We start from the raw sequence: 11,556 nt of genomic DNA, 5'->3' as shown, positions 1-11,556 counted from the left end.
GTTTCCATTACGCAAATGGATGTAGCACATTGTTTAAAATATATAAACAGACAGACAACCATGGTCACAGTCATACCTACAGTCAGTTTAGAATCAGTAATGAACTTATCAGTCTTCACAGTTGTGGTGACAGCCAAAGTGCAATATATGTGTATGTATATATATATATATATATATATATATATACACACACACACATTATATATATAATGTATGGAGAAATGTATGGAGAAAGGAATGTATGGAGAAAGTGTATGTGCATTCACCAGACCTCCACGCCCCATCAGTCCATCTTATTTCCAGGCAGTAAGATGGTGGCGTTTTCTGCGCGCTGGGGAGGCCAGTCCTACTACTTCCCCATATCTGCAGTGCTCCAGAGCAGTATGGAGGTGGCAAGTCAGCGACAGATCGTTCATGGTGTTGGTCTCCCCACATAATAATAAATAATTTGTGTTGATTGTTATAAGCCTGTATCCTCCTCTTTATTTGTTGTATAGAATGACTGTGATATTCGGTTTGATATTGGAGACAAGTTGTTTTTTCAACACTGAACCTTTGTAGGGTGATAGATCTTTTAGTTGAACCTCTACATAAACAAACAGTGCCCAACATGGGGCTCAAATCCATGACCCTGAGATTAAGAGTCTCATGCGCTACCGACTGAGCTAGCTGGGCATGTGTTGAGTGATTTATGCACTGCCTTAGCATAAGAGCTTAAACAAAAATCATTTAAATTTTTTTTGAATTATTAAGCTAATACTAATGCTAACTGCACAGAGCAACTGCTCTAGTTGGAGGTCATTAAGTAGAACATTAATCTTTGTCATGGTGCCCACTGCTACCTAAACTCCCACAATGGTAGCTACACGCTCACAATGCTATCTAAACTCCCATAATGCTAGCTAAACTTCCATAATGCTTGCTAAACTTTCATAATGGTAGCTACACGCTCGCAATGCTAGCTAAACTCCCATAATGCTAGCTAAACTCCCATAATACTAGCTAAACTCCCACAATTCTCTCTGCTTTAGCAGAGAGCTTTTGTTCACTGTTTTTCACTTCACTACAATCAGTCACAAAGTAATAAATAGTAGAACAAATGACTCAGTTCAGTCCTGGAGCAGTGCCTCCAAATTTGAAAGTAGATGGCACCACTGGCACTGTGAACTTGTACCCGCCGTGTTTCTCAATCATCTTGGATTCATGTGCTGCCTGTCTCTGGTCTGCAAGTGTGCCAATGTCATGAAGCTCTTTGCCCTGTTCCTCGTTGAGGGCTTGCGTTAGTGCCTGGTACCATGCAGGGTCACGGGTCTGGATGTTCTGTAGTATGGCTTTGAAAATCTGATACTTGCTGTAGTCAGCGTCTCTGTTGACACACTCTGGATTACTTTCTGTGTAGTTAGATTACTCTGTGTAATTGGATTACTCTGTGTAATCAGATTACCTTGTGTACTTAGATTATTCTTTGTAGTTAGATTACTCTGTGGACCACATGTCCGAGGAAGCTCAGACAGGCAGGCCTCACTGTAAACATGAAGAAAAGTAAATTCTTCCGTTCCTCCCTTACCTTCCTCGGACATGTGGTGTCATCCAGGGGATTTCAGATGGACCCAGAGAAAACTCAGGCCCTTCAAAACTTCCCAGTGCCCATCAACAGAAAGGCCCTTGAGCATTTCCTGAGCAGCATGGCTCAGTGGGTAGAGTGGCTGTCTTGCAACCAGAGGGTTGCCGGTTTGCTCCTTGGCTCGTCGAGGTGTTCCTGAGCAAGACATCAAATTGCTCCTGATGGGTCATGGTTAGTGCCTTGCATGGCAGCTTCTGCCATCAGTGTGTGAGTGTGATGTATGATGTAAAGTGCTTTGGGTACCTTTCAGGTATAGTAAAGCACTATACAAATACTTACCATGGTACCACTGTTTTGTGCCAAACTTCTCCCAGATTGTGGAACCTCTTAATGCCCTGAAAAGAAAAGGAGTCAGGTTCTTTTGGTCATCAGAATGCCAATCAGCATTTGAAACTCTGAAAAAGTACCTGGTACATCCTCCTTTTGTGGGACATCCAAACTTCAGCCTGCCATTTATAGTTTACACGGATGCCAGTGAGGTCGGCCTGCGTGCTGTACTGGTTCAGTGTTCAGACCATGGTCATGAAGAAGTTCTGGCCTATGGCAGTCCTACTTTGAACCCAGCCGAGAAGAACTATTCTGCCACAGAGCTGGAATGTCTGGCAGTGGCATGGGCTGTAGAGAAGTGGCACGTGTACCTGGAAGGACGCCTCTTTACTTTGGTTACAGATCAGTCATCACTCCTGTGGGTATTCAGAACCACCAAACCAAGTACGTGACCTTCACTGTGGAGTACAGGAAAGGGAAATGTAATACAGTCCCAGATGCCTTGTCTAGGGCTCCAAGTGATAACAGAGCATCAACTCACGACTCCATTTGTGTCACTGTTGTGTCTGCAGTGCTACATTCCTCAAAAGACCTCCCTATTACCATCGAGGCAACGTGGAGCACCCAGCGGACAGACCCTGAGAGCAAAGCCATATATCAAGATGTGGTGGATAAGGGAGATGTAGAGGTGAGAGCTAACACCACTTTCACCATATTGGAATACATGGTCTACCGAGTTGTCAAACTACCGCACAAAACTACTTATCAGGTACTACTTATGCATACCTGAAAGCCTGTGTTCACAGCTGCTGAAGTTGTTCCACCACGACCCTCTGGCTGGTCATCTCGGAAGGTACGAGACCTACTGGAGGATGGAAAATTTGGTTTACTGGCCAAAAATGAGCTGGGATGTCAAGCAGTATGTAACACATTGCCACGTCTGTCAGCTTTACAAACCAGAGACCCGCAAACCAGCGGGGAAATTACAACAAACAGAGGTAGGATGACCCTGGGAAATGTTAGGTCTAGATTTAATGGGTCCTTTCCCAAGGAGCTCCAGTAGAAATCTGTACTTGCTGGTGTTTGTGGATTACTACTCCAAATGGGTGGAGCTGATTCCCCTGAGGACAGCAACAGCAGAGTCGATCTCTCGCATCCTCACCCAGGAAATTTTCACTAGCTGGGGTATACTGGATTATATCCTCTCAGACTGAGGCTCTCAATTTGTGTCCTCCATCTTCAAGCCACCTGCAAGACATGGAATGTGTCACAGAAATTAACATCTGTGTACCACCCTCAGACAAATCTCACAGAAAGAGTGAACCAGACTCTAAAAACCATGATAGCATCTTTTGTGGGTTTCCAGCATAAGCAGTGGGATAAGCATCTTCCAGAGTTCAGGTTTGCTCTAAACTCAGCCGTACATGAATCCACAGATGTCACCCTGGCTGAACTCAATCTTTGTCGACCGCTCAGGGGACCACTGGATGTAGTGCTGCAGCCACGAGATGCTGTGCCTGACTCTTCAGTCTATTCTAAAATATCCCAACTCAATGATCTGAAGGACTTCGTTTCCAAAAACCTTTCTCTGGCCCGTCATCGACAGAAAAGGAATTACGACAAACACCGCAGGATATGAGTTTTGACGAGAAGGGCAGAGTCTGGCTACGCGCTCATCCCATGTCCAAGGCAGAAAAATCATTCACCACGAAGCTCGTTCCATAGTGGCAGGGTCCATATCGCATCCTCCAGCAGACTGGACCTCTCAACTATGAAGTGGTTCTTGAGAACAGTAGAGAGGACCATCAAAATGTGCATATCTCCCGCCTCAAACTGTGTTAACCATCAGCTGAAGAAATGGATGAGCTCCAGCGAGATCACATACGGGGAATATCTGAGGAGGAAACAGAGGATGAGGAATTCTTTGGATTCCCAAATACTCCTTCCAGTTCTCCTGGGAAAGTTACAAAAAAAAAAAGAAAAACAACAATAATGAATGATGAGTCAGACATCCACGGGTTAAGACAGTCATACAGAAATCAGCTTTATAAGCGGACAGAATATTTAACAACTGCCTTACTTTGACTCCGGAATCAAATAGAACAGATTAAATAATAATATTACTAATAATGAAGTACTTGATTTTATGTGCTTTTTAACCAGAATCAGAACCGCTGTAGTGTTTAGTCAATTATAAATATGCACTCAAGAAGTAAATTTTGAAGCCAGTGTACTTTTGAGGTACTTAATAGTAGGAAGTAGAAGGCAATTGGGTGCATTATTTCTGAAATACTGGTGGGCATTTACTAGCCATATATACACTGGTCATGGGGTCATGTATATTGTTACTGTATTTGCGTTCGATGTGCTGTATTTTTTTCCCCCAAAGAGGGGGAGTGTGGCAACAGCCAAAGTGCAATATGTATTTTATATATCTATCTATCTATCTATCTATATATATATATATATATATATATATATATATATATATATATATATATATATAATGTATGGAGAAAGGAATGTATGGAGAAAGTGTATGTGCATTCACCAGACCTCCACGACCCATCAGCCCATCTGATTTCCAGCCAGTAAGATGGTGGCGTTTTCCGTGCGCTGGGGTGGCCAGCCCTACTACTTCCCCATATCTGCAGTGCTCCAGAGCAGTATGGTGGTGGCAAGTCAGTGACAGATAGTTCATGGTGTTGGTCTCCCCACGTAATCCCGACAAGTGGTCCGCGGATACTGGTTACCAATTGCCGGCGCAAGTCAGACTTTGCCCCGAAAGATGCCAGCTGCAGCGTGAGCATCTCCGCCGCACACGTAAGACAGCATGGACCTGTGAGTTTGGTTTACTTTCCTTTTTCTTCGTTGTGATTCATCCTCGGCAGCGTTTTTCTTTGGAGTATTTTTGTTTTCTTGGAACTAAATGAACCCAAGGGTTTTGTGACAAGGTTTTTTTTCCAACACTGAACCTTTGTAGGGTGCTACATAAATAAACAGCACCCAACGTGGGGCTCGAACCCACAACCCTGAAATTAAGAGTCTCATGCTCTACCAACTGAGCTAGCTGGGCCTGTCTTGACTATTTTATTCCCAGCCTTAGGATAATAGCTCAAACAAAAATCATTTAAATATATTTTTTTAATTATTTAGCTAATACTAATGCTAACTGCACAAAGTTACCTCAGTTTGACATCAGTTTTACATCCACTAATTGAACTGAAGTTTAAATTACAGAGTGAAGCTGGAGATGGATGATACCAACAAAACCCCAAAATCATGCTGCACCTTAAAAAGTTGATCAAAATCAACAAGATGATTCTCTCTGAGAGGATCCAGATTTGATCTCAGTGATCAGAATCAGAAACGATCAATGCCAGCTTCAACCTAAACCTTTACGGCTAACCCTCAGACAAATGTTCTAAACAGAGAGGACAACTTGTGACCGGACACTGAGAACACATCATCAATAATCAATGTTGACATTTACTCACTGATCAACTAGTTTCACAGTTTGTGAAACATCAGCTCTGGTTGGAGGTCATTAAGTAGAACATTAATCTTTGTCATGGTGCCCACTGCTACCTAAACTCCCACAATGGTAGCTAAACGCTCACAATGCTAGCTAAACTTCCATAATGCTATCTAAGGAATGTATGGAGAAAGTGTATGTGCATTCGCCTGAGCTCCACGCTACACAGTGTCTTTACACCGTGTGTGTGCATGGTTGTCTGTCCATTTGTGTTAGACCTCATTCCATGCAAGTGACTATTATCATATCACCCTACAAAGTACACCCCTAATGCATTATGAATGGAGTCCAGTGTCCAAAATTATTACACTATATCTGTATTTTAGCAATAAGCATAAATTATTTCATATTTAGTGTTCGGCATCTTGTTTATTCAAACAAATAAAGTAATTAATGAATGAAACAAGCAGTCATGACTTAAAATTGGAGTCTGAAAGACAAGTGAATGTATATAAGGCAAACATGCAGACACTTTCTCTGAAGAGTTTGGTCACCATGTATGGATAAGCGTCAGTTGCCGTGTGTGTGATGTTCTTACTATGCACCGATGTGAAAATTGGAAAACGAAAATGTATACATAAAATGTACGTGTTTTGTATTTGCACGTGCAGTTTGCTGCATCTCAAAAGTGCAATGTTTTTGTCTTGTACTGTTCATATGGCTACCAGAATGAGTTTAAACTGTGCAACTTTATCTTTAATCTGCAGCTCTGCAGCTCTACAAGGATTACAAAAAAGAAAAAAGAAAAAAATCGCGGTTGTCCAGAGAGAGCCGGGCTGATGAAAGCCTGGCTGTGCTGGAGCTTATCATATTTAGCAGTTATCAGTATGGAAGCTGTGGGGTTAATTATGAATGCAGCTGGGGATAGCAGATCTTCAGGGCAGATAATAGTAGAGGTGAAATGCAGCTAATAATGTTAAGAAGAGAATCTAATGAATGAACTGCCCTCACCCCATGGCACACACAGGCTGGAGTTAATGATAAAAGCAGCAAGGTTGAAGTAGCGCACGAGATCGAGACCCTGCTTGTGTGCGTTTGCATGCATGTGCTCTATGCATGGGTATACGAGCATGTGTGCGTGAGACACGTTGATAGCACTGTAAGTCTGGTATTTTTACAAGCAGGCCCCATTTTCAAAACGATCAGGCAGGTTAAATATCATTAGAACCTCAGTGAATCAGATAGAAGGAACCTTTCACAGTAATGGACGATACATACACGTAGAGATACTACATAAGGCCTGCCAGAAAGGCTTCAGTATGTTCATCTATTTAACCCTGGCTGGTGTATTAGTGTGTGTTGGAGGGTGTCAGCTAATGGAAGCATAAAGGACATATACAGCACATTACTACTGAGAGCCACCAAACATGTAATAAATTTAGGTAAAAAGATATATGTTCCACTACTAAGGAGAGATATAAAATAAGAAGTGTCTGCATGTGAGTGGAGGAGTGGTGCAACAGAGCAAAAGAAGGGTGAGAGAGGTTACAACATGACTGTGAGAGAGAGAAAATCCTTATGTAGCAGCACATAAATCGAAAACTATTCAGAGCAATAAAATCTTAGCCAGGGACAGTTGTTAAGACTTTGGTCCAAAAGGATGATCAGATTTATTGAAGCACGTGAGAAAATCCAGTTCAGTATTTTCTTAATCTGCAAAACATAAAATTAGAAAACAGCAGTTAAAATCATGAGGACTAGCACTAAATGCAATAATGGTCCCATATTGTGGCTTCTTCCAACTAATCAATGAAAATCTAATTGTTCCCAGACTGTATCTTTCAATTTTCAGCCCAAAATACTGCAAAGATGGTTCATTTCATGATGATAATATTAACAATAATACAAAATATATAGTAAAATGTTCAAAGATGCTTCGCAAAGTAGGCAAGAATGTAAAATATAAATAAATCATGCCTTATTCTAAATGGACTGCTTTTGTGTCTGTAGCTTTAGATGCAACTGAGCTGCTGCTGCTGGCCCCACCTCCTTCAGGAAGAAGACTCTCTTTGTATTCATGACTGACAGCATAGAACAGAATAGCTGACTGCACAGCAGCTGACAAAGATGAATGAATGTATGAGAACAGGACTTTCTATTGATTGTAACATTCATAGCTCATCTGTTGTTTTTAACTTCAGAATGTGGTGAGTTTAACCAGATAATGTCACAGGTATTAAACCAGTACTTTAGTGGTGCAGAGCCACAGCTTTGAAATGGCTATGAATCTGCTGCTGGCTATTATGTAGTCTTAATTTGCATCATTTCAGTCACAATTTCATACTCGTACTATTACCTGAAAACAGAAAAGTCTGAAAATTCAGGGAATTGTTATCCATTCATTTTAAAATTTCAACTTTACATTCTAAAAGAAGTTTTTGTTGTTGATATCCTTAATTATGTTCGATGAATCATGTCTGCTATGCAACCTCCAAAAATGGCCCTCTGAGTTAAATATTCTTTTTCTGGGAGAAGGTGAATGGAGAGCATTTGCATGTGCGGTGTCAGGGGTGGCTTTACTGATAACACTGTTGGAGATTTATTCAGAATGCAACCTAATACCTGACCAGCATGGCTGCAGCAACATTCTGTGGTGACCCATATTTACATCCATCCATTTTTTCACCACTACTTGCAGGGACAATAGTCTAAGCCAGGGGTTGGGAATTAGATGTGGCTTCAGGCCAAAATTTGTGTAAACAATCGAACAGCGGGCCAACCTGCCGGGGGGTGCGCTCCGATGCCGCGAGCAGGGGGGTGTTATGGGGTGGGGGGTTGGGGGGGCAGTGTTTCCGTGAGCAGCGGAGCTTCTACAGCTGATCGCTGCTGCTTGGGACACACGTCTCAATTCTGATCACAGACATATTAAAAATGACTCTCAAGACACACACATGCTTTGCGCACACTGTTGCTCAGTGAAATCTGGCTGGTACAACCATGTCCGACCAGTAGCGCGAATGCGGAAATGCCCGGCAGCAGCCGACCACGAGAGTTTCGTGTTGCGGTGACGGACTGGCCTGGCTCTGTGCCAGTGGAAACGCAAACTGGTTTTTAGCTCCTGGAGCCAGCGGGTGGAAACACGGTATATGGGTGCGATCGATTCTTCATTTTTAATAATCTCACAGAAAAAGTAAATCAAATTTTCAAAATCATCTGGCGGGCCAGATATTATTCCTGACGGGCCAGTTTTGGCCCGCGGGCCGCCAATTGCCAACCACTGGTCTAAGCAGAGCTATGCAGACTTCCTTCTCCCCTATTACTTTCTTCATGTCTTCTGGGGTGATAACAGCCTTTTCCTAAACCAACTAAGAGACATAATCTCCTCAGTGTGACCTGCTTCTGCCATGGGGTCACCTCTTCATTGGAAACACCTCAAACTGGAAGGCACCCGAAACAGTGTCCCTGCTCAATAAAGCCAACAGAGGTCTCTACCAGTGAGTTCAACATACAAGTGTGTTTTTGTTATCTGGCCACACCAAGCCTAACAACAGCAGTCGGGATAAGTGATCTCACAAAGCTGGTCATCATCTCGGTAAGTCTAACAGTGTTTCTGAACCTGAATATGAGCACATTCACATGAAAAGGTGGAGTCAGAAAAAGATGACCAATTACAAACATGGACAGGTGCAGAGCTGCATATCTCTAACAAGGAGAATAAACTATAATCCTAAACCAATATGAAGAGTTTTTAAATATAACACAGCCTTAAAGCAACGCAGCTGTCTGGTTATGCCGCTGCAGCCAAAACTATGAATGAAAGCTGGCAAAAAAAATGCAAGTTGTGTAAGCATGAGTTAATGGGCTAATCAATATCTGTGCCTCATCTAAGGCATAATTGAGAGAAGTTTTTTTAAAATAATTTGCTTAAAGGTAGTTTTCTTGAGTGATTATTATGCAACGCCACATTGTATGACACAATTACAGATGTTGTCCCTTTATGTTGCTCACAAAAAAAGCAAATCATGTAAAGAACAAATTGTCAAGTAAGGAAAATCCAATCTACTTTCATGGTGATGTGAAGGAGGAATATTCACATTCAATGTGATATTCTTATGGTGTGTAGGTAAGTTTAAGACTTATTCTTTTAGCTGATTAGAGATGTTAAATGGTTTTGGGAGCTAGTAAAGAACAATTATAAAAGCATCATCATTCAAATCAATAAGTGTGCTTACTGCAAGTCTTATAAAGCCAAGAAGGACAAGGCTTCAATGCTTTTTCAGGATCTCTTTTAGGATTATTTTGATGTATAAAGGGTTATATGAACAATGAAGTAGCTTTGAAATTGTAGCTCTAAAGTCTCTTGCCTTCCTTAGAGACCCTACCACAGCCATGCCTTTGCTCAGAGCTCTACAGGAGTGGAGACTGGAGAACTGATTGGTCAGTAGGTGGCATTTTAACATCTGCTGATCTGTTTTTTGGAACAAAACTTGCCCCAGAGCAGGTTACACCGTCATAGTCCTGCAAATCCAGAGTTATATCAGAAGTTACCTCACTAACTCCAAATCCTGCTTCACAGTTCAGGCCTCAAGACCGCATCATCTGCAAAGAGTAAGAAATATCCACCAAACAGAACACCTTCCATGACTTCTATCCATAAAAGCTATGACATTGGTGCTGAACGCCGTCTCTGTCGAACTCAGCCAGTGGTGGTCATTCCATCTGGTCTGAGCTTGGTGGGACCATCATTTATTTTCCAGTGACACGAAACACCTACAGTCTTTTAATGATGGTTTGTCTAAGACGTAGAATGATGAAGTGCTGCATCAGATGAACTGACCTTCACCATCGCTCAACCGAAAACCAATGGAGATGGTTTGAGATGAGTTGGACCACAGAGTGAAGGAAAGGCAACCAGCAACAGAATTCATATTTTTAGTATTTAAAACCTAAGTCAGTCCATTAACACCTCATCCCAAATACATCTGCCAAGAAGCTCCAGCCTGTTCAGATCCACAGCTAGATTCAGATTTAACAAAAATGGTGGCCACCAATGGTTAAATTGACAAAAATAAAAAAGATTATAAAATTAAAACTCTACAGTACAGCTGTAGATCCAACTGAAACTTTCTGCTACATCCTGCCCACAGCTAAGTAGCCCCCTTTTCCCTTTGATCAGTACATAGAAGCCTAATAGTTTGTTGACAGGCTGAAAATTGCAGCAGAAATGAACACCGATGGTTTTTCTGATGAGTTAAGATAAACAAAAAAAACAAACAAAGTTGTTATTTGTCTTTGTGAGGCTGAATGTCAGACTTTGATTTTCATCTGAAAACGTGTGTGTGTGTGTGTGTGTGTGTGTGTGTGTGTGTGTGTGTGTGTGTGTGTGTGTGTGTGTGTGTGTGTGTGTGTGTTTTAAGATGGACAGTTTTTTATCTACATCTATGAGCACACACAAGTTACTGACAAGTTAACAGCAACACCTGACAAGACATCAGTCTGCAGCCTGTGATTTCAGCAATCATTTCCTAATCCTCTCTTTTTGTTTTCTCCTTTCCCTCCGTCTGTCATTCCTTCTCACTCCGTTTTACTCCTGCCTGTTTCCTCAGTCAGTCCTCCTCTCTTAGTTTTTCTACTTGACTGCTTTGCTCCTCATATTCATGCAAACCACGTGCACACACAAACACCAGCTAATGCCCACACACACACATACACACACCTCTCACTCTCTTTTCCGGCAGGCTCTTTTCTGACTGACAGAGTATTAGGGAAGTATGTGATGGAAAGAGGAGTGGGGAGAGGGGGTAACGGAGAGAGGGTCACCTTGGGGAGCCGGTTATTGAGCAAATGACTGGAAAAGGGAATGAGGAGAGGATGAAGAAAGAAAAGTATTTCACTCTATTTATCGCTGTGAGGTAATTCAGGTTCACATAGCAGGAAGCCAGGGATACATTTGTTCCTGATTCAACTGCCATCAGTGCTAGTTATCAATGCTGTTACCACGACTACCATTACCACCTGTGTTAGGGCCATGGCTGCACCTTCTCCTGCTTAGATATGTGCTTCAAATGGCAGTGTAGGCAACAGGAACACAGACTGACAAGGAAATTAAATGAAAAGTTGAGTAGCTGCAAAATCCTGTCAATATTCTGCTTTAAGATGGCCAATAAAACAAATTACAGGCCTTTCGGTC

At 42.0% G+C, this 11,556-nt stretch overlaps 2 non-coding genes across 2 annotated transcripts; both read right to left on the bottom strand.

Moving 5' to 3' along the window:
• Positions 1-602: 602 nt before the first annotated feature.
• On the bottom strand, positions 603-675 carry trnak-cuu (transfer RNA lysine (anticodon CUU)). Its single transcript has one exon. It is a non-coding gene; the product is annotated as a tRNA-Lys (tRNA).
• A 4,219-nt stretch (positions 676-4,894) lies between these two features.
• Positions 4,895-4,967, bottom strand: trnak-cuu (transfer RNA lysine (anticodon CUU)). Its single transcript has one exon. It is a non-coding gene; the product is annotated as a tRNA-Lys (tRNA).
• Positions 4,968-11,556: the final 6,589 nt, after the last annotated feature.

Source organism: Acanthochromis polyacanthus, chromosome 10 (assembly GCF_021347895.1).
Source record: "Acanthochromis polyacanthus isolate Apoly-LR-REF ecotype Palm Island chromosome 10, KAUST_Apoly_ChrSc, whole genome shotgun sequence".
In the NCBI taxonomy this organism is placed as follows: Eukaryota; Metazoa; Chordata; class Actinopteri; family Pomacentridae; genus Acanthochromis; species Acanthochromis polyacanthus.
The sequence above is the reverse complement of the archived record's forward strand: the minus strand, read 5'-3'. Positions and strand labels throughout refer to the sequence as shown.